The sequence below is a fragment of the Pseudopodoces humilis genome, chromosome 3 (genome assembly GCF_049639895.1).
Source record: "Pseudopodoces humilis isolate 2021_Gansu_Grassland_sample_001 chromosome 3, ASM4963989v1, whole genome shotgun sequence".
Taxonomy (NCBI): domain Eukaryota; kingdom Metazoa; phylum Chordata; class Aves; order Passeriformes; family Paridae; genus Pseudopodoces; species Pseudopodoces humilis.
The window spans coordinates 20690934-20715223 of NC_142202.1; the positions used below are offsets into that span (position 1 = coordinate 20690934).

Here is a 24290-nt window from a genome sequence, read left to right on the forward strand (position 1 = left end):
GGGCCCCGCGGCCGCAGCGACCGCCCCACATTCCTGGCATTCCTGGGCCGTGACTCCCCGCGCCGCCCCGGCCCCAGCCCGGCCCCGGCCCCGCCGCCTCCGGCTCGCCCGCCCGCCCGCCGGCCCCGCTCGCCCCCGCGGGACACCAGTCCCCTCCCTCCCGCCCTGCCTCGCTCCTTCCCGCACCCCGCGGCCGGCAGCAGGGGCTCAGGGCGCCCGGCCCTCCGCGCCGCCACCGGCGGCCGCAGCGCCCTCCCAGCCGCCCCGCCGAAGTTCCCCGCGGTGGCCGGGCCGGGGCGGCGGGACCCGCTCTCCCTCTGCAGCGCCCGGTGCCGGCGGCAGCCGCTGCCCGCGGGCCGGGACCGCCGCCTCCCGCGGGCGCGCACAAAGCCGGAGCCGCCGCGCTGCCTAGCAGGTAAGGAGCCGCCGCCGAGTTCGCTCGAGTTCGGGCGCGTCCCCGCGCAGACTTTGAAAAGCCCAAGCAGCGCCTCGCACTCGGAGTGTGCGGTCGGCAGCGTTTGCGCGGGGCTCGCTGTGCGCGGCAGCGCGCTAGCACAGCTCCGCCGGGTCTGCATCGCTGCCTGTGAACCACCAAAATAGCCACGCTTGGGTTACAAATGCCAGTCGGTGACCTGCGGTAAGCGAGCCTTGGACCGTCCGTCCAGCCCGTGAATTTCATCTGTTAGACACACAGATAACACGGCATTTGTGTAGTCAAGAGGTATTTGTAAATAGCGAGGAACGGGCAGGGCTCCGTGCTGGGCTGCCCCTATTTACGTCGCGGCATGCCCGTGTTTGCCTTCCTCCCCGCCCGGGGCTTTACCTTGCTCTTTGTTAGTTCCAGTCAAGCCTTAACTGGCCGTCTTCAGCAAGTCTGTAACTCTGCCGAGTGCCGCAGCAAAGATCGCGGCGAGGCAGACAAGAGTGACATCTGCTCTCCTTTCTGATGTGGCAAAGTCGATGAATTGTTAAGATCTCAAACCAGCTCACTTTATTGGGGTGTATTTGGGACAAGCGTTACATAATGTATGTGTGGTATGTGGATATGATGTGTGCTGGAGCTTTCCTATCGAGTATGTTTTATCTCTCTGATTTGCATAAAATAATCATATGTTTCCATTATAAGCAACTCTTTGGCTGGTTGTAACTTTAACAAGGTGGGAACAGTGACTCGTAAAAGGCTCAGATTCAATATGGTATTGCCCAAGAAGTTTTCTGGGATTTTTGGCATGTAGCCTGAAACCATAGAAGAAATGCTTTTACCAGAAGCCAGTTCTTTTTTCTTTAAACTCTGTGCAGATAGTTGCTACAGGGTTTAGTTATTCCAAAAGCACTGTTACATGCTGCAGTTCTTCAGAGTTTGAAAAACTATTCATATAAAATGGCTCCCCCCCTTCCCAAATCACAAGTCACCACCTGCCAACTTCCATATTATGAGAGGACGTAGCTCTTTTTGAGGAGAGATGTGAAGGGAGGCAGTCCCAGCAGGGACCGTGTTCTCGTTATCCAGCTGAAAATGTCCCATCAAATATGAGTGACAAAATACAGATGAAACAGCTTTTGCTCTTGGCCTCTGGGGGTTTTGTTGCTGACATCTAATACTTGTTACATGGTATAAAATAGAGGATGTGTTGATATTATAGTAATGCAAATAAGCTTTAGGACCTGTTCAGTTATTGGCAGTAGTTGAACTCTTTCTGGTATCTTTAGAAGGCTGTGCCAGAGTTGCTTACAGACAGAGGGCACTTGTGGATATCTCATGGGTCATGATACAAAACTTGGGAGCTTTGCAAACTTACAGGCTGAACCACAGTCCATCAGCAAAAAAAAAAAAAAAAAAGATAGTCCCTAAAATCTGTGTCAGAACTTGTGGGCCATCAGTTCTGCCAGTGCATTTGTGGGTGGGAAGCTGTAAAGCATGTCTGTCTTGATGCATCCTCAAGGAATCCAGTGGTGCAGACCAAGGCCAGAGCAAGGGCTGCTAGGTTGATCGCTGTACTGAGCAATGTGAGCTTTTGTATCTACCTTATATTTAGAGTTTTACACGTGCCTTTTAAATGTTTCTGTAATAGTAGCAGAAGTAGCTTTGGCGCAGCTTGTTCATGAGAGTTAATTAGCAACCAGTGTTAGTACTAATGACTGACTTTTCTCTTGCTCATTCTTGTCCAGCAGAAGCCCATGAGTCAGTTACTGTAACTTAGGTATGGAATGGGTTTCTATGAAATGCATCCACTCTTGTGCACTTAGCAAATTGCTTTGGCCAACAGTGGCTCCTGCAATCAGGGAGAAAGTATTTTACATATATAGACACAGATAGAGTTGTGTGCAGAGTTCTGGTTCTATGTGCAGAGTTCTATGGCTTCCTTTTTCTATGTTTATTTGGTACTGCTGAGCCAATCTGCTGCTCTTCCTTCTGTTTCTCTTCATATGCTGTGAAGCTGTGTTTGATTAATTGTTACTTAAGTAGCTCATTTTAATATGGATTTACATTTAGCATAGGTATATGCTGTATGAAACTGAAGAACTCCATCTCTTCACCTGGAAGTGAATTCTCTGTTTCAAGGGTTTGTCAACTGAGGGGGGAATGTATAAACTGCTGGTACTATACAACAGGTACAAAGTTTTCAGCAGGCTGTGCTGCTGCAGCATATACGTCCTAGTCCTGCAAAGACCCACCCATGTGCTTCAATTCACGCTCATGAATAGTGTGTTTGAAACCATGTGATTTCTTTTATATATGTAATAATAAACATGTATACGAGTCCTTGTAGGAATCAGGCTATAATACTTAGTATGAAGTGTATCCAGCTCAGCTCTAAGAAGATTTCAATAAAGGCCTAATTTTTATGCTGAGCAAATGCCATAAAAGTATTTTTTATGTCTAAGTCCACTGTGAAGTGCAGCATACCTTCACCTATTATGCTTTGTGGAGTGCCATTTGAACAGATCCTGATCTTTGAAAATAAAGCAGGATGGTGTAGATTTTCCTCCTGTGAGGAGGGAGTATGGTACAAGATTGTGCACAAGATTCTCTGAAGTGAAAAAAGTTCCTTTTTATAAATCTACTGATTTTCTATTCAAACTTCACGGATGTTGCTGCCTCCACCTATGAAATTGTTAAAAACCAAGAATTAAAGAGTAGTTCCTAAAGGAATGGAGGTAGACCTGAGTTGAAGTCTATGTTGTGGTAAAAATAGGATTTTGGCTTCATTGTCTAACCCCTATTCTCCTGTCCCTGGTGCAGGGGACCTTAAAAATCAGTGAGCAGGTGCAGCTTCCTCTGGTGGTGTTGGAATCAGTTCATGTCCAGATCAAGTGTAGCCTGTCCCATGGGGTGCCCTTGTTCTCCTCAAAGCCTTTTGGTTTGCTGTGCATGTGGGGCTGAACAGGTGATTGGTGAGGAGACACGTCACACCCTCTGAAAGAATAGGGCTCCTCACCTATGTGGAGATAGCCCCAGGAGCAGCAACTCTTCCCCTTTCCTTTGGGCTGTCAGAGGAAATGAGGAGAAATCAGGAATGTGAAAGGAATTAAAGACACAAGATCATGGTGCAATGCAAAGGATGTAAAAAGAAGTGCATATTTGTTCTAAAATGTGTTTCCTACCTTATCATGCCTGTCCTAATAAGCAGCTGCAAATGTTATTGTCAGCTATATGTGAATACCTAAGTGACTGTAAATTTGGCTAACATTAAGAAGGTTTTCTGACCAAAGGACTTTTCTGGAGGATATTTGGTGTACGAAATAATGGATGCATGGTGGCTGGGGAAGAAGAGAATGTTGACTGCTCTGGTGTCCTGTAGCCATTGTTTCAGTCTTATTTTCTGCTCGTGCAGAGTTTAGGTACCGAGCTTCGCTCAACACCAAGCACGTCTTCTGGACTCTGCAACTCTCTAATTCTCAATCAGTCTACCTGTCCTTATGACTAAGAATACTTTTTTATTTTGTCAGTAACAATGTAAACCTAAAATTACACTATGCGATGTATAAACACCTCTGAAAAGAGGGTGGTGAACGTGCATTTTGGTGATCTAATAAACTAGATGAATGATGGTGTGCCAAAACTTGCTAATGATGCAAAAATATTTGGATTAGGCAAGATTGAAGAAGACTGAGAAATTGAAAAGGGAATACAAGAAAGCTGGGTGAAAGGGAAGCATAGCAGATGATGTTGATAAATTCAAGAATATGCATGTTAGACAGAATAATCAAATTACTTCTTCATGTTACTGGATTGTAAATTAACTGTATTTATTAAGGTGGAGAGGAAAATTTCAACAATGTTTCATTTGAACTTGTGTGCCTTCTTAATGCTCAGTGTTGGGCAGAGGAAAAATGACACAGTTGTTTTGTAATATTGTGTTAATGACACAAAGGATGTTATTAAACTGGTGCTTGAATTCACCAGGAGTAATCAGTTTGTGGTCTCCTATCAATGAAGAGTGATTGAAAAATAATCAAATGAAGTTGAGCAGGAAATATTCATGTAGCACTGTTTCAAGGGGGTCAGTTAGAGGAGGTAGGATGTATATGTGCAAAATAGTGCTTGACCATTACTCTGTGATACAATGGCTTGTTAAAAGGAGTAGCTTGAAAGCCAAAGTGTATAATTACTTCTAAATCACCATTTTTGTCATATACTGCCAAAGGAGAGCATATAAACCAAAAGCCTGTTAGGACGGACAAGATAAGTGAACTGTTCTAAGGACAGGAAGAGCAGTCACAGCTACAACGAAGGGATGTTAACTGTATTGCTGTAGGGCATAAATCAACCTTATCTGACAGGGATTGAGAAATTTCTCTTAGGACAGATGATGCCATATGTGCCTGTTGTGATATTTTGTATGTTTTCTTATAGGGGAAGCTGCTCTTAGAAGCAGGCTGATGATTAGACACACTATAGTAATTTAGTTTCTCTATTGTATTGTGAATGATGCAGATTTTAATTACATATTCATGCAGGGGGAAATGAAAGATTAATTTTTTGGTATATGTTTAGGTTTCATGGAAAGCATGACTTGGACTTCAAGTCTTTAGCACATTCAAGTTTGATATTTTAACTTAGTGAGATGTGCTGTGCTGGGGCCTGGGCTGGCATAGAGAGGACAGTGATGGTGAGGCTTCATTTAAAGGCAGATAGCACTGATATCTGTTATTACTCAATTTGGTTATGATTTCTACTATGTTTTCGGATGGACAAAGGGTATTTTTTAATTTGGGTAGTTAATATAAATAGTTTTGATTTCTGTAACAATGATAGTTCTGTGGCTGTGAGGAGCACAAGGACTGGTTTATGGAGATAACTACATCTCTTGCAGCTTAATGGGTGTTTCAGAGAAAATATTGCCAACACTGTGGAATTCTTGCATATCTACCTGCTGGGGGAAAGATTGATTTAGTAGCAGGCATTGTGATTGATCTAACAATCAGCACTTCATGTTAACAAATTAGTGTATGTAGTACATGTAGTATGTAGTACAACATAGTTAAGAGTTGTCGGTAGAAGTTTCAAGAAACTATGCTATACCCTAAAGAATAAAAAGCCAGGGCTTGTGCAACTTTTAGGTGGTCTAACCAGCCAGAATGAGTTGTCTTACAGGCTGCCTGCCTTGCAGCTATCTGCAAAATAAATTATGGACTGACTCTGCCTTCACTGTTGACAAGGCTGAAGCTGTTGAGAAGGGAGCCTTGCACTGCTCTTTGAACTTAGAAAATAAAGTTTATCAGAAGGCTGTCATTTGTAAACGTGCATAAAAGTGATGTCCTCTCCTGGGACATCCTTTGGCTATGGGCTGGATTCAATGCATAGCTCTCTGAAGGAAAAAGGGAGGGCCTTAGCCCAGGAGAAGTTGGCAGTGTAGGGGAGGTTACCAGTAGTTGTTTTAACTTGTGTTTGTGAAATTCTTTCTTGTTTTTACAACTGAGAAAATAGTTTGCATTCCTAAGGTTTTTGAGATTAGCTCTTATCATGGAACTCCCTCTTTTGAGAGGAGGCATTCACTACCTTGTAGATAAAATGCCTTTAGGTTTTTATTGATGATGATAATTAAGCCAGGTTTTTTGACAAGCCTGGGCAAAATCAGGGGACTTTGCCAATCAGAGATTCAACAGATAGAAGCCAGATCCTATTTTTGATGTCTGGTGCCGTTTTGATTTTGACCTCTTCACACAGGACTTTCATTTGTCCTTCCAGTGCAAAATGTATCCTATTGGTGGTGGAAACCCTGCATTTTCTGGGTATGTGATATGCAGTGCTTATCTCAGGTGCTTTGAAAGGGAGACAGTGTGTAGAGGAATTTCTACAGAAAACATTGTGCCTGTTGTTTACCAGGACAGAGGGAGAAGAGAGGGGAAAGCAATATATTCAGTGGCTTAATTTGGCCTGTGCTGAGGTGGAATGAAACTTCTGATGCCTTCAGAAAGAGCAGGCCCTGAAACAGGTGACCTCCAACAGAGAAAAGAGGTATTTCAGAGGAAATCTGACTTCTCCTTTAAGAGCTTTGCAAAATGACCCATGTGAACAGACCTGCCTCAGGAAGAAAAACCCCCGATGAGCTTAGGGGATGGAAACTAATTTCAAAGGTCCTTGAAAACAGGCATCTGAAATTATAATAATTTTTCTTTTTCTTGGTTTTCCTTCTTTGGCAAACATTTAAGAGCTACTGAGTGTAATCCATGTCTATTTGCATTCTTTATAGTGTTGAGAAGATTCAGCCTGTTTAGGAAGATGCTTTGGTCAGCTTACCAGATAAAGAAATCAGCTGCTAATTGAAGGGGATGGTTGGTGCAGTCTGCTGCTGGTAGACAGAAATATTTACAGAGCTTCAGAGCTCTGGCAGTTTCAGAATGGAGGGTGGACAGGAAAAGTTTCTGCTTGTGGATTAAACAACTCATAAAGATGTATTTGAGTAAAGTTCCTGTGATTCCTTCCACTTCTGCCAACACTGTGCTGTGGGAATCTGTGACAGCAGAGGAAGCTAAATCACAGTATCGATGTGCCACTGCTCCCCACTTTGTTGTGGTTCTTTTTGGGAACAGAGGAAGACAATGACAGGGTTGGTTTTTTTGCAAGTTCTCTTCCATGTGTCCATGTTCCCTTTCTTAGCTTGGTGCCCCAAAATGCATCTGTGCGTAGCTAGAAATCTTGTTTCTAAAATAGAACTGAAATCTTGCAGGAGAGCATTATTGAGGTGGGATAGCATTTAGCATCCAAATGGTAAGTATGTTAGTTGCTAACAATTTCACTTCTTTTTTTTTTTTAATTGTTTGTCTTTCTGACAAGGGGGAAATAAAAGATGCCATTTGAAAGTGAATGTTATTTTTAGTTTTTGCGTATTTTAGGGCTTTTGCTATGCAGTTTGCTGTTGCATGCTGCTTAACATTGTCTACAAAGAGGTGTTTAAATACAATGATGTATATGGAGAGATAGATCTCAATTAATAAATAATGTTTTTGCATTCCTTTCTGTATTGTAGAATGTATTGAGAAGTTTAGAGATAGGAAAAGAAAAAATACACATCTTGAATTACAGTCTAAGGAAGAGGAGAAGAAATGGTTTGGTGCAATAGGCAAATGGTGTGTTGGGGAGTACTGGCATGGATTTTGGTTTCTTTGGTCACAGCCTGCCCTCAGACGCTGGTTCACCTCTTGAAAGTTTTTCTGGTTTCTGCATTTTATTGGGAAATTGCTGTGTGCATTTCAATATGCAAATTCAGAAATGCAGATTTATGGTTCAGTAGTTGAGACGGTTTTGGAAGAAAATACCACCTCAAGTCCTGCTTGACTTGTAATGAGCATTTCTCTGGAGCTGGAATGAAAGAAAGCACCCATAAGGAGAGTGCAGTAGCTTGGTCTTCTCTGCTAGCTGTGTGTTAGTTTTGCTCTAGCTGCTCTTGTTCTTTGCTGCTGATGTAGTAACGTAAAACTGCTGGTCACAGAACAGCTCTGAGTTCTTGCAGTGTACATTTGCATATAACTTTTCACTGCTGAAAGGGTAAATTATCACTGTGGATAGGCTGAGCTTTCAAAACCTTGTCTAAGGATGGCCCAGTTGTCTCTTTTGATGTACAGATGGTTTTATCTGGAGAGGCTGATGTAGTCTTGCAGTTTTTCCTTGAACCTGACTTAGGTATGAAGACTGCCACCCATGCAGTAATTAATCTGTCAAAACATCTGACAAGGGGCGGGTGCGCATTGGAGACAATTAGTCATTTTGTCTATTAGTCAATAATGCAGTCAGCTTTGGTTGATGTTATATAAAGTTTCTTACCTACTTTTGTATTTTCAGCTTGTGTTACGGTAGAAGCTTGTTAGCACGTGGTTTAACTCCCATGTTAGCTTTGTGTAGTCAGTGTCCTTTGCAAGTATCACATTGCATACAGTTGTGAAATTCTGCATTTCTTACCCCCCTATACATTCAGCAATGTAAATTCAAAAATTCACTTCAATGGTCATGACTGGCTGGACTATGAGCTGGTGATAATAAAGTCCTCCGCATGGAAATCTGTTAAATAAGAGGAGCATTCAGCTAACTTCAGGTAACATTGTCCACTGTTTAACGCCACTTAATTTTGCCTTCTCTGCTCTCTTTAATAGTGTAGATTTATAAAGTAATTTATTTTTTAACTTGGGATGGAATCGGAGCAAATGCATTTGTCATCTCTTAATGTTTCATGTTGCAATGAAAGAGAGCAGCAGAGGATAGGACAATGACAGTGAAGGATGTCCTCCATTATTCCAATATTTTCTTATGATGAAGGAAACAAGTTTGTGCATGTTTATCTTAAGAAGGCTTTTTGCCACAACCTGAGCACCCTGTGACAGTGGTTTTGAAAGCAGAACATGTTAGTTTTGTTGAGTGCCTTTTGCAAAGGTTAAGATATGTGGATAAAAATAACATTTAAAACTTCCATGTTGAAAAAGACCCTTTGGTAATACAGTTAATAAAACAATTTTATAAGTTCAAGGCAGAATCTAGATTGTTTATTAGGAAAACTTCCTAATAATAAACTCTATGATTCATAGTATTAATTTCTTAGGAACAGCTCTGTTTTGGAAACTGTGTTAAAAGAAGACTCACCAGTCCAATGAAGCATTCAGTGAAGAGTCAAAGCCTTTGTCAGAAAAATGGATAAGGTTCTGGCTTTGTAATCAAAGAGGTCAGTCTCTTCATAGTAGTTTGAAATAATAAAGTATTTTTTAATTTAAAAACCTGTGATATTAGCTCCAGTAATTGTTACTTTTTGCCATTCTTTTAGGGAAAAAGATGAATTTGGTTACTGAACTTGGGAAAAGATCAAGGGGTTTTTGGTTGTTTTGTGGGGTTTCTTTTTTTGATTAATTATTTGAACCCGTTTTTTAGTAAAGGATCTAGTAAAATGGTAGTAGAAAACCAGTCCAGATATCTTTAAGTAAGTACTTTTGGCAGTGCAGTGTTTTGGGGCCTTTGTGAATAAAGTGACCTCCTTTGCAGTACTTCATACCTTTGTACCTGTACTTTGATAGACACTTCGTTTGCTTTATCCTGAGGCATTTAACAGGCCATTCATTTATCCACCCTTGCGTGTTTCTGCCCCACCTGTGGCTGTCTTGAGCTCTGATGCCCAGGAATGTTTCATGCTGGCCACGCTGGGTGCTTTCTACACCACATTCTGTCAGGCATCATTTGACCTGCTCTCTGCAACGTGCTCCAAGCAAGGTCCTAAATGCCCGTCACCGAGAGCCAGTGTGGAACTGTTTGGGTGATGACTTAAATGTAGATTTCCTTCACTGTTATCTCAGTGGAGTTATTTTACTGGTATGTGTGGTGATTTTGTGTACAATGGTCAAACCTAAAAGAATTTAATCAGGGTAACAAACTGATAGGGCTGGGTATCAAGTGCTAACTGCACAGGAAGGGGCTCTGCACCCAACAGTGCCAAATCTGTTCTGGATGATGTTGTCAGTGATGGGTGTTCCATTAAGTCTTTATGCAGTGATTCCTCTACCCATTAGGAAAAGAGACTGAGGAGAGCTTGAATGTTCATGGGGTTTTTGTAGTTTTGTTTTGTTTTAAAACATATCCCCATAATGGTAGAGATGTATAGGAAAGGTAATGAATTTTATAAAATAACAAAGATATGTGGCTTTTAAGAGTGTTTCTGTCAACAGATGATTACCATTTATCTGTAATCTCCCAGATGTGATGCTCTTTATTATGGATTGTGAATGATTGTGCTGCAAGCTGCCTATCACCACAACTGTTGTGGCATTGTGCACTGGATAAGTGGTGTCTAGACATGATCATGAGCTTTACCTCTGCAGTTTATATCTCTCAGAAGTTAGAAATATCAGACAATGACATGTTCACATTGTTTTTAGGACACTTTGAAATACTGGAATCAATTCTGGTATTTCATTGTAGCATTTGTCTGTATATGCCTTTAAAGACCCTGTGTCAAATCTTTCATATTTTCCATGATTTCTATGCTTTCATATCTTCTTGACCTAAGGAATATGGCAATGAATGGTGGCTCTGAAGATCTAGTGTAATGTTGAGCAGAAGACATTATCGAGTGTGTGCAAGCAGTTTGTGTACTAACTTTGTTCAAACATAGATGCCTTAGCTCATAAACAGTGAGAACTCTACAAGGACAAACCGCAAGGTCAGAGGAAATTAAAAACAAAAGAATGCCTGATTGCCATATCTGCTGAGACTGAACACTGATTACATTATCCTTGTCCTGCCAGGATCATGATGATGACAACTGTGTTTTATGTCCTTTGACCAGAATCATAGAATATCCTGAGTTGGAAGGGACCCACAAGGATCATGGTGTGCAACTCCTGTCCCTGCACAGGATGAGCTCCAGAATTATACCATGTGTCCGAGAATGTTGTCCAAACACTTCTTAAATTGCCAGTCTCAGTAGATTACAAGGCAGAGGTAACTGAGACTTTGTTAGATTAAATTCAACCCTCTTTTGATGGAGGGACAGCATAATTAGACAAAAGGGGCTCAGAGTCTTGTGCAAGAGGAGGCAGTGCAATACATGTGGGTTCTAAGATACAGAAGGTTAAGTGTTGCAGTTGGGTACATCCTGGAATTGTAAGACACTTCACATTGTTGCATTACGTGCCAGGAGAGCGGAAAATTACAACTCGGTTATTCAAGGCTGTAGTAAATCTAGTTAATACCTCATACCTCTGACACATCTGTCAGTGTGGTATCGTAATTATTTACCTTGGCACTGTAAGCTCCAGGCAGGAAGTCCAGTTGGTGAACACTACATCCCCAAGTCTCTGCGAGTGCTTGCCGGCCCCCCTGCCGCCGGCACAGCTGGCAGCCCTGCTTACCAAAGCGGGTTGTTCGTGTGAGCAGAGGTTTGCGGGATCAGGACACCAGTTTGCCACAGGAAATTGCACTTCCAAAGGTGAGTGTTTGTAACTCCTGACAGCTTGTACCAAAGTAAATTCTGCTGGAGGTTATTACCTGCTAAGTTGGGTGCTTTGATTTTATTTTAAAGCAAGAGGATGTAGCATTAAGTCTGGCGTGCTTATTACTCCAAGCTCCTTTCGCACGCTTTTTAGCTTCGTCTGGGAATAAGTAAACACCTAAAATAATCTCTGGTTTTGTCGTCTCTTTGGTAGTCTGCTTGCTTCCTGTATTATGAAAGTTATCATTAGATTAGCTGTGTTTAAGCTTCCTGTCTCACCAGGGTTTTTCCATTATTTTTACAATCTCTTTCAGGAGGTACCAGTATCATGTTTCTGTAATGAAGGTTTCACTTAAATTATGTGTTCGGGGTTTTTTTCTGTTGTGTTTTTTAATTTTTTCTCTGTCCACTTTCCTTACTTTGTCTGAAATATTTTTTCAACTCTGATACTTAACCAGGTTTGGGGTTTTTCTTACTTGTTGGCAGATGCTATTGTAATAACACGCAGGCTAAGAAAGCATAATACAACTTCTGTCTGCAATTGGTGTGCTAATATAAATGGTAGAAAAAGCTCAACAATCTGTTTAGCTGTATCACTACTTAGTCTTATTCTTGTGGGGAAACTGCTGTTGTTTAATAGGTGACCCTGCAGTTGTGAACTCAGGCTGAGAAAATAAATAACTGAGATGCACAGTGTCATGTTTGGCTCATCTAGGGTAGAAATTGAATATATAAGTCTGGAAACACATCATCTTTAGTATATTCTCTTACCATTAAGAGAAAACTGTGGCCACTGAAAATAATGGACTTTTGGGATTTTACATGGGCTCATTTACTTATCAAACCAAAAGGTAAACCTAGACCTGAGGTTTTAGAGCAAAAAGTGGAGCTGAATTTTCAGAATAGTGAGGTAGAACTTCCTCAGGTCAGCCCAATCTTATTAGATCATGGGCAAACATTTTGCCATTGCTGTGTACCCTGCTTGACCTTCTGTGTGTCCCTTATGGTTAAATCTCATTTTCCACTAATAGATGTCATTTGCTTACTAGTGTGTATGTTTGCCTGTAGTGTTGGAGACTGCACTTTTTAGTGTGAACACTGGATGTGAAGTTCTTTAGGCTTATCTTTAGGTTTTACCCTTTTCATTAACCTTTTTATGGCTTTGGACAGCTCTGCTGTCTTGCCAATTGATGTTTCTTTGTGGATTTCATATAAATTCTTGTGTTACTGCTGTAGAACATACACTAGATCCTTTTGTGTTCTTTTATTTTCAGTTGTGTTACTGATTTTAGGAGTTACCAGAATAATATTTAGATTTCTTTGTCATATTTTATTTTTGGGGATGCCAACTACTTTCTTGATTCATTGCAAGCTAATTGATACCTAAAATGTTCCATGACAGTTTCTTTCGTTGTTCATTGATTCATTCATTGTATCATCTAGGCTGTTGCTAAATATGCACCTGTAGTGCATTTGGGAGAGTTCTGCCCAACTGGTGCTTCTCCCTTATGGTAACTATCTGTCATTTAATTTATTTGCTTCTAAAAGCTATATATTATTTTAGTAAATTACATGTTTATATTTTGAATTTCTAGCCTATGACCACAGTAATGAGTAGCCTTTTCCTTTCTCTTGAAGATAGTTTCAGGCTCATCCTAATTGATTGCTTTCACTCATTTGCTGGTGTTGTGCTCTTCATTTGAGTGTCATTGTCTTGGTGGTAATTAAACAAAAGCCCAATTAAATCTCCTGCTATACTGGGAAGCAGCTTGCCAGACTTTGACAGTACAACAAAGAACATTTCATTGAACATTTTCTTCAGAAGGAAATGTCTCAGTGGAGGTTTGTAAAGCAGCACATATGATATTAGACACTTTCCAGCTATCATTTTAAAATTATTTTAAATCTGCGACTGAGCCTTCTGCTCTGTTCCAAAGACATGACTCAGAACACTACTTGTGTTGGAGAGCTAATTTCCATCCACTGACAATGTGAAAGCCCTCTTGAAACATCATATTTCCAAAGCAGGCAAAGTGAGATTTAGTAACCTCTTAGCTTCTTGGAGTATTTTTCAACAGAGGGTTTATGATAAAAAGAGCAGATTAAAAATTTTCTTTGTTTATCCAAAATGTAAGCCTGTAAATCCCACTTAACTGAAGCCATCGTAGTTATTGCTCTTCATATTTTTGTTTCAGAAGCTGTAAATTGGAAGAGCCACTTTAGAACTGGAAAAAGAAGAATGAATTTAGAACAATGTTTTTTCCAAACTGAGCTGTGCATGGCTGTTGGCATTCATTCTGCTGAGTTAAGTGGCTCGAGAAAGTGGAGGAAACACACAAGATGAAGAGAAAAATGACCCAGAAGAGCCTGCTTTGACAGGACTCTAAGATAGTCACAGGACCACTGCCTTACTGCCTGAAAACTTGTAAAATGTGTGAAAAGATAATTTCAATTAGGTCCCCATCTCTCTCTCTCTCTTTTACCGTTAACTTTTTTTATTTGAATGCCACAGCTCTGTATCACTGTATATCAAGACCAAGACAATAATTGCCAACAGTTCCAAGTACGTGTGTACATTATTATATTTGATTTCCACTGAGCCATAAACACTCTTTGTCCTTTGCCTTTTACTAGCTATTGGCTTGGCTATTCCTTGTGGACAGGAAAGCTGTGTTTAATGCTTTGTAAAGTGGCCATCAGTTCCTTGCTTTTATCTCTATTCAGCATAAATTATTTTCAGCAAGGTCACAGAAACATTCTGGCCAAGACTTGCAGGTGCCCCTTGTGGAGAGCTATTTCAGGATAAAGGATTAATCTTGCTGTGTCTTTCCTCCCCTTCTCTCATTTCTTTTATCCTTGAAGAATACTAATCCTGAATGATAGGAGCCCATGGCTGGTCTCCTCCCTCCTCCATGGCTCACTTCTGTGTTTTGTTTTTTTTTTTTGTCATTTTCAGAATTAACCCTCAACTGGATAGGCTAAAGCATATTCTTTTACCCTCAAGCTTGAAAACTTTGTGTGTGCTGCCATTGCAATATTTCTAAGGGGGAATTCAGCCCCTAATTATCAAATTAGATGCACATTCTGGTTCTTTGGCATGACTTTGCTTCTGCCCATCTGTCAGGTTGGCACTCTGCCCTCTCAGAAAGTAGCCGACCAGTTTCAGCTGAGCAGAGGAGCCAACCAAAGATGGGTTAAGAGAGGCAGCCTGCAGATCACTTTATGTTCGATTCCTCTTGCCAAAAGCTCTTCCTGTTTGCAAACATTGTCAGCTTAAGCCCATATGCTCCATTACATGGGATGACATCTGTGGAGACAGATGCAGGGATGGCAATACAAATGACATTTGATAAGGAAGGGCATATGTTATGAAACCAGACACCACTATGAGTTTAAGACCCTGTCTGTACTGCATGTGCATACAGAAAAATAGATTGCTTCTGTATTTTGGTGTGTGAGCGCATTCATCAGACACAGTGTTGGGCTTTTGAGCACATCATTGTTCGAGGTTTGTGCTAGGTGTACCTGCAGTTTTGTGATTTGGTTGTTGCACATTATTAGCTGAGGTCAATATTTTGCTCCAGTACTCTTTGAATGGTGTTATGCATTAAGGGTCCAGTAGTTTGCATGATGTAAAGAAACTGGACAATGCCAGCGTAAGAGCAGCCTGTTGTAGCAGAAGGTTTTGCTGTGAAATGTTTTTCTGAAGGATTTCAGCATTACCTTCCAAAAATACATTTCAGCATTTAGAAATAAATAATTTGTGTGTGAGTTTTATGTGTCTGGGTAGAAGAGATGTAAAAACCTCTTCCTTTGGCATAGCCTCTTTGCCAGATTTTGCTTTTTCACCAGAGGTCAGCTTTGTATCTAAAGCTACTCTTCCTCAAGCACCTCTGCTTTTAGCACCCTTTTCTTGTTCCTCATATTGCTAAGGCTGATGGAAAAAGCAGCAAGTTTTCATTGCACATAATCCATTTTAACAATTGAAGAAAAGATTTACATTCATAAGGAAATACATGCTATTGGTTTAGAGCACAAGCAAAAATAAAAAGGTGCAGTATTTGAAATATATGCCTTATCAGCCATATTTGAAGACTATATTTTTAGTATTGGGCTGAATGGAAAACACACTTTTCAAAGAAGATGAATGAGTACTGGCAAAGGCAACTCTTCCATTAAAAATAAAAGTAACTTGGACATGGGTATGTTTTTCATATCCTTTTAATGGAGTTAATATTTGTTGTTTACAAGGCTGAGAATGTTTTTTGGTGCTTTGTCTGGCTTTTTATTGAAAAACATTTACCCAAGTGATATAATGTACTTGTTTATTCAGATAATGTAGGACTGTAATAAATAGTTGTAGGTGATTTCTAAGTTTTCATTCTTTGAGATTTATTTTTTGAGCATTTCCTGGAATGGTGGCTCTCTTTCCTTGGTAGCTTAAGGGCAATGTTATATTTGCTGGCTCAAAGACCTCCTAAAATGTATATAGCTGTTAAAGACTTGGACCAAATATGGCTTGTTGAATTTGTAGTGTCATAGTGGAGAAACCCATCTGGAGGAAGAGGATTTCCTTAATCATAGTGATACAGTCACTTTCTCTGCACAGATTTTTTTTCCTTCACTTCCAAAAGGATAATTTCACTTCCAAATTGGGAAAAACAAAGGAGTTCTCCAAAGCACTGAGGAGTGTTGGTTTCTTTAGTTGGGCTTATTAAGAAGCTTTAAGCACCTCATTTTCTTTTACCTCTTGTTTGTTTTATCTATAATGAAGGCTTAATAGTAATGATGATAATGTCTGGTTTTTATTCTCCCTGTCTCCTGAATTCTGCAAAGTAGTTTTTACTGTATACTTCAAGGTATTACTCAAGTTACAATCATTAACTCTTTCCTTGAAGTGTCACCCCCACAAAAGGTGAAAATAATTGCTTCCCTTTTTCCTTTCTAAATTAGTTTACTAGCTACAAAATGTGATTCCTGATAACTGTACACAGTAGATGATGATTCAGTGCAAGTAAAAAGGATTAAATTGTAGAGACTGAGGTGTGTACTGGCATTTCTTTTCTCACTGTATTAAAATGCTAAAAATGCAGCTTTTTTTAAAAAAAAAGGAGCATTTTTATATTAAATTTCCTGGATTTTGCAGAAACACAGTGCTTCTGCTGCATTCAATGTCAATGTTTTTTATACAATTTGCAGAAAAACTGGTGTTATTTTGCAAGAAGTCGAGAATACCCTTATCATTCCCTTGTAAAAATTTTTGGTACAAAAAGCCTGGCTTTAATCTGCTGTGCTTTGTTATCAATGTACTTCTCTACATGTACATTTTCCTACTGAAGGATCAAAAAACTGTTTTATTTATTTGGTTACATGATTAATTGCATTAACTTATTGCCTATGCTAAGTAGCTGGTGGAAATGGCCTCAAGCTGGACCAGGGGAGGTTCAGGTTGAACATCAGGAAAAATTTCTTCACTGAAAAAAATTGGGTAAGCATTGGGATTGGGTGAGCCAGGGAAGTGGTGGAGTCACCCTCCCTGGAATTGGAAAACATTTTGACATGGCACTTACTTAGTTGACATGGTAGTGTTCAGTCAAAGATTGTATTTGATGATGATCTTGGAGGTCTTTTTCAACTTTAATGATTCTGTGGTTCTCAGAGGTCTGCTGGGCACATGAGCCAGTGCACAAGCTGCTTTAGTAATCAGAATCTCCTCTTCTAATGGGAATCACTGTTCTTGTCTCCTTGTGTTGCTGACAAGTGTTTTAAGTGTTCTCTTTTTTTCATGCAAGCTCTGACATTATGCTAGGTGTAGGATCAGGCTCTCTGGTCCAAGCCAACTCTGAAGGCTGTTTGTTGCAGTTTTAGGATCAGCACTCAGAGTTCTAAGGAAATCTGTCACCTGTACCCGCCCAGCACCTGCATGAAACTTCAAAGCTCTAGCCTGACACACCGGAGAAACAGTTTTGATTTACAGAAACTCTGCTGTCAGTGCTTATCAGAGAATTTAGATGTTGTGAACTTCCTTAGATAGACCATCTCCAGTAGTGATGGCTTGCTTTGAAAAGCCTGTTTGCTTGGCTCTCTGGAACAATAGAGGCAGCTGTCTTGAAAGGAGGAGTTGGACAATTCTGAGATTCCATCTGGACCAGTTTGGGGATCAAAACAATTCTCTTTTAGAGAAACACTGAAAGGAATTCCAGAACTTGAAGGCTGCCCCATCTTGCTAACCAGATGCTCTATGAGTGCTGAATACACTGACGCCTGCCAGTAAGGGAAAAACAATGAGGTATGAGACTTGGAATGGTTTCAAAATGTGCCAAATTAAAGTGCCAGGTTTACTCCAAATAGGTAGCACCATTGAATTTATATTTCTTAAAAGAAATAAAATAATGATGGTGCCTGCATTGTAGTGGCTGAATAATTGAAAAGTAGAACGCTATCAGAAAAAAGCAATTTCCAGAGAATCTTGGAAATTCCATTCCTTTAATTACTTTCTTTACAGAGACAACTTGCAGTTCATCCCATGATTCAGAGTGGTTATGGCATTGCATATCTCTCCTAATGATATTAATCCTAACCATGATAACTACTATATTATCCATGATATTAACCATGATAACTAAGATATTAAGCCTCTGATGCAAGTTCCCACTAGTGTGCTCATTTGTGCACAGTGCTTTGGAGGCAGAGGAGAAAGAAATGTCAGCAGCTAGATATTACTTGGGGAACATGCAAGTTAAACACCTGACATCTGGTGAGTCACCCTCCAAGTATGTGTGATTGAATGATGGTTAACTGATTGCCATGGTTAACTAAGACCAAATGTGTCTGAAATGTGCAACACTTTATTTTTGAAGGTAGTAAGAAGTGCACTGTAAACACCCATAGTTTACAAACCTTACTATAATATAACTGTCTGCAACCCACTCCCCAGTTGTCCTCAGGAACAGGTTTGTGCACTGTTTCTTGTTGCCAATCAAGTATTTTTAACGTTTTTAATGCCCTTTGTAAACGTTGTTGTTAATTGTTTTCTAAGGCTTGAGGGGAATTGCTACACCTCGTTGTTTTCTGGTTGATTCTTTTCTAATGAAGTAACCTGCCTGTTTAGAAGTTTCTGTGCTATCTTGACATAAAACTCTGTCTGGGAGCAAAATGCAAATGTTGAACCAAAATTTTTTTACAGTCGGCATGTTCACCATGACTAAGAAAGATTCAGTCATTCTGGTGCAGACAGTGCACAGGTACTAATTATGATGAGATATGTTCTGTAAAATACAGGTGTTGGGAGCACACAGGGTAGGGACTGAAGAAGCTTTGACCATCTGATACAATAGCTAAAGGCACAGGTTGTTGTTCAACACAAAGATTCACTTAGCTCTGTTGGGTTCTCAGGGAGAACAGAATATCATCTAGTGAGCATCAAATGACATTGTAACTAATGAATCATTTAAAAATGTGATTATGGTTGTAATGCTGCAGGATGCAGGCTGGGCCTAAGCACTGGCAAACAGGCTCGTTGGAGAGGCAGAGTGCCACCTCGCCTTCTGCAGCTGTGTGGTCACTGGCCATTAGTTGTACAAGCAGCTGGTTATTCAAATGCTTAAATATAGATGGAGGAGCTTAATAGTAAATAGCTATTTGAATGATAGGTGTTCCTAGTTCAATAGTTAAGCCACAATTTACTGTTGCAAAAGTTGTCTGAGCAAACAGTAATGATACTATGGCTTAAAAAAAAAGAATCAGTGAAAATACATGTAGTGAATTTTTGTGTTGGACTGACTGGCAGTAACTCATTGCTGGAATGCAAAACAGTAGTCCAAAATTAGTTAAATGTTTATAGATGGATTATTGAAATGATGAAGCTGTTTGGAATGTCGGGTTTTGAAACAACTAATCCAGGGCAGTGCTTATGTTTTGATAGTTTTGTAGATGCTTTTGTATCTTTGGAAGGAGTTATGACCATTGTTTCTGGTATTGTACATACTTAGTGCACAAGCTTTTAGTAAATTACCATTGTTAGACTTGCATCTTGTTAAACAAACATAGATTGAAACGGATTCCATGCTGTAAAAACAACCTCTTGCAAGCCAACTTCTTTGTGCATGTGGGTTATGTATCATTTCCCCTCAGGATTTAACAACATACCTTGAACTTCACTTTTTAAATTGATTGAAAGAGAGAGCCTTGCACAGAGAGGAATAAAAACTCTTGGACTCTAATCTCTTAATCACCATAAAATGCTTGAGTGTTTAGCTTTGATAATATATGAAACCAATCTGGTGGTCTGTAACATTTCTGATGTGCATTTCTTTTTTCGCAGAAAAAAAAAAATAAATCAAAGCAGACACAAAACAATGTATGACAGATGGGTTAGTAGCGTTGGCAAGAGTTTGCCCTCAAGCATGAGGTATTTCTATACCTCTGACTCTCCCTTCTAATATGCTAGTGGAAGTTCATTTTGGTGGCTTGGTAATTCCTTTGCCAATGTTAGTTTTCTTGCCATTGGGATCACCACGCACTCTGTGGACTTGTGTATTAGACTTTTTGGTGCTAGAGAAGAGACTATTGAGGAGTAAATCAAGGAATGGAACTTTTTGGCTCACAACCTTTTGTGCTTGGAGGCTGCTGAAAAAAATGAGCCTCCCTCATGCTTGGGATCAGGAGCTGGTTGAAATTCAAAATCGGATAACTGAGATGAGAAGGTGCACATAGCATGCCCAGCTCTAGTGCAGCTTTTCCAGCCAAAGGAACAGCTTTACAGAATTAGTGTATGCAAGGGAGAGGAAGTTTTTTCAATCTGTTTTCTTATACTTACACTTGTTTTCAAGGGGAGATAGTTCTTGGGGTCCTGCAGTATCCAAACTGAAACTTACTTTCTTTCCACCTTCCTCCAGGGGAGTAGGACAGAACTGAGCCCTGGTTTTGGCACATATTCACAGGTGAGGTGATCTCCAAACATCTTGTAACTATTCTGCTATAATTAGTCCTAATGCAAGAGGTCCATCCTCAGGTTTTTTGAGTATCTAGGGCTGGAAGAATGTTTTTTTGTTATTGTTGTTGATGATTGGGATTTTTTTAGTAGGTGCAGTGGTTTCATCTTTCCATTGTATCTCATACAACTAGCACATTGTGGTTGTCTAAACATAGGCAAAATATACATACTTTAGAGGTGCTTTTAGCTCTTAAAGTAGATAGCTGCCATTTGTATTGAATCACCTGGCCCTTAAGTTTTTCCCGCCTTTGGGATCTTACACTGGGATTTAAAAAAAAAAAAAAATTGCTTCAGAGGAGGATTGTCTGTCTGAAAAGCTCCAGAAATGCTTGCAGGACCTAATCAGAGTAAGAAATAAAGAAAATACTGGCGCTACATGATGTGTGGATTAGATTGGCAGGAAACTGGACCATAGTTAACTTCACTCATGTGAGTGAGTTTCATGTACTGAAAACACACCGAACCCCACACCCACGTTGTTGGTCTTAGTCTTTCAAGTTTTGTTGGCAAAGCTCTTCCTTTTATGAGTGGGAAAACAAGTCATACCCACAGCAGACACAGTTATGCTGGCAAAAAGCTCAGCATATTCTCTGCCAGTTGAATGAAATCCTCTGACATATGTATTTTATTCCATTTGAGGAAGAGCCTTTGCTACCTCTTCCCTGCCCCCTCATCTTTTTTTTTCCCAGCCCAGCAGAAGGTGCTTTTCCTCTAGTGGGAACTGCAGAGATAACAATGCCTGGTGCAGTCCCTTTTAAATGTTGGTAAGCCATTAAAAGCAGCTGCTGTCTTCTTCGACCTCAATTTCAGTAGGTAAAGAGAAAAATGCTATCAGAGGAGACAGAGAGATCACTTGGAGGCAGAAATTGCATGAGAAAAGTACTGTCAGGAGTGCCAAAGCATCTGACAATGTTCCTTGGGACTGGCCAACCTTAGTGCACCATCTTCACTTTCTCAGTGACTGTGGTTTTGCCTGGAGGCAGCAGTAAACCATCATTATCCTGGTGTGACAGGAAAAGTTCTTTGGCATCTAGGTCTCATCTCAAGGTTGTCAACTGACTGATGCAAGCTATCACCGAGTGGAAGGTACGGTTTTGGAGTGATTTTTTTAATTGTTTGTTTGTTTGTGTTGTTTTTCTAAGAAGGAAAAGTTGCAATTTTTTATTTTTTTTTTTTTATTTTCACCACCAGCTGCTCATGGACGATAAGAAATTTCAGCAGCCAAAGCTTTAGATTTATTGCTGTGGCCAATTTCCTGTTATTTTTAATAGGATACGGCCCCTCCACTTCTACACTCATGAGCTGTATCAAAGGGACTGTATCGTGTTTCAAACCACTCTGTCAGGTCCCAAACACACCAACAAGGTTCTGGCTTCCTATGCCACCCTATAGCTGGTTTAGGTATTTTTTGTCTGTGTGTGCACCCTTGGATAAGTTTCAACACCATGTTATGGGGATTTTTAGGAACCTTTGTTGAAACTATGCCTTGAAAACAAGTCATATTGTTTGAAAAGAGGAGTTTGTGTTGAGGTTTGCTCAGCACAGGGAGTGGGGAGTGAGGACTACCTGGTTGTCAGGGCACCTCTGGCTCAGCATGGGTCACTGCTTGGGTCGGAAATTAGAGAATTCTTGGCTGGCTGCTGTGAGAGAGATTCAGCCTCTTCACAGTGCCTGAGTGGCTGGAGCAGGGGGAGGAAGTCTGGCTGGTAAACTTTAGGCAGATAAAATTTGGGGTAAAAAACAAGTTTTCAAAAGAGGGAAATATGTTGTATATCACTGTTTTCTCTTGATTAATTTTATTTGGATTATTTTGGCTATTTTAATTCAAAAATATTTTGAACGTTGTAAGTAGTCTAAATATCCCAGTGTTCTCATGTGTGATAAAAATAAGGGAAGAGAAAATTGAGTCAGGTACTAACAAAGAACCACAGAGGGAGTTAAAGGAGGGAGGTCAGTTGGTCTGTGTTTTAAAAGGACTTAGTAGGATTTTGAGATGGGGGTGCTAGTGCCCTGCATGGGATGCAGCACAGCTTGCTGGTTTTCTGCAATGCAATGGTAACTTGGAAAGCTAAATTTGTAACTGTAATTGTTCAGTGGCTATTTCTAGACTTTATAGTAAATTTCAAAACTGCCCTTTAAAAAATACATTGTTACTTTTTTTTCCTGGCCTTTTGCTTTTTTGTTGGCCTTGGGTGGTTACTTTGTCCTTAGACCATCTACGCAAAGTTTAGTATTAATGAACAATGAGGTTAATTTTAGTTATGTGTATTTTAATGTTTGTTTTTTTAACCAAGATAATTGAATTGCAAATTGGATTAAACAGGAGATGCATTTCTGGACAATATTTTATTGAATTTAAGGCCAGGGAGATCTATTTCTTAGGATTTAGCATTATAAATGCCTCAGTTTGAACAATGACTTTTTTGTTTTCATCTTTAGAAAGTCACAAGCCCTGTCATACTTTTGACATCATGATAATTCAATTATTTTTTCTTTCTCTGTTCTTCTGGATTATATTCTTTTGCCTTCTGTTAATGATGTTGTTAACAAACAAAACCAAGCATTCCAAGACTGCAAATTTGATTTCTGATTGGTACAGTCATGTGGGGAGTTTCTGTGAGCAAGAGCTGGGGAAAGAAAACAAATGTAATTTTTAAGCTCAGGTGACTTGGAAAGTTTAAATAGGATTCAGTATGCCTTGAGGACTGGTAAGCTTCTGTCCACTAGTTCTGGACCAAAAAATCTGAAATGCAAGGCAGGCTTCAATTCTGAAGGTGAGATAGCAATACTTGTTTTCATGGATCCTAGTTAACAGTATATTTAAAGAATGAAAGTGTTCTATAAATTGCATAATACAACCTGAAGGTATATCTTAATTAAAGTGCTTGCTCATAATTGAAACTAGCTAGCTAACTCAGTTGCTAATTAGACAGTTTATAATTCTGAGGAATAAATTTTTCTGGAAACTAGTGAGTTTTACCTCTGAGACGGCTGTTACCTTTAGCAGCTACCTAAGGTAAATACAGGGACTTTGCCCTATCTTGGTTTTAACATGAATTTTACAGAAATGGCACTCCATTTGTAAGGAGACTCTGGCCTTTTGCTACAGAACCCATAACATCCAGGGGTTTTATCTATTTTCTCTTTTTAAATGCTTGCCTTTGTTGTTTTGCCTCTTCATTAAAGCACACTGCTTCTGGCTGAGCATAAATATTTTTCTTAACATTTCTTTACATTTCACATACTGGCTTTTACTGTTTTGTAGTAGCAAGATCTATAGTATGTGATGAATATGTGCTTGCATGCAATAAAACTGTCTATCTCTCCATCTCTATCTACTTCAGATTATACAAAGAAGAATTGCCCAGTTGAATTTCTGAAGGATTCTGGCCAAATTCTGTAAGCCAAAACCACAACAACTTTGGAAAATAAAGTGTATAAGTTGCAAGCAGACATTACAGTTGCTTTTATGGAGCCATCATAATGCCAGTCTCTGGGCTTGCTAACGTGACACAGGGCTTTTGACAATGGCTGCAAAGGCTCTAAAAGCATCAACCTTCCCAAAGCTTTTCCACTGGAGAAAAAGTAATGTGTCAAACTGTCAGTAAGGTGTGATGGCTTTAACTGTAGTCTGTCCATTTCAGATGCAGAGCCCACAAAGACTTTGTTTTCCTCATCGGCACTTGCCCAACCCTGTCCTTACTATGTTTTGTACATGTCTCATACTGTCATTCCTCCTTTCTGTAAGACTTGCAACAACTATTTCTTTCTTACCATTTTTCCCCTCTGGTGCTGGAGCAGGAGAATTGTTTGTCTTTCTAAAATTAGATATCCATGGATACAATATTTTTCTCCGTTTAAACCTGGCAGTTTAAATTGAA

At 40.0% G+C, this 24290-nt stretch overlaps 1 protein-coding gene across 1 annotated transcript in view; it reads left to right on the top strand.

Annotated features, from left to right (window-relative positions):
• Positions 1 to 339: 339 nt before the first annotated feature.
• Positions 340 to 24290, top strand: part of PTPN14 (protein tyrosine phosphatase non-receptor type 14) — a 110911-nt gene continuing 86960 nt past the window's right edge. Inside the window, exon 1 of the mRNA XM_005523337.3 lies at positions 340 to 415. The gene's annotated coding sequence lies outside the window, so the exon portion shown is untranslated. The remainder of the gene's footprint in view (positions 416 to 24290) is intronic.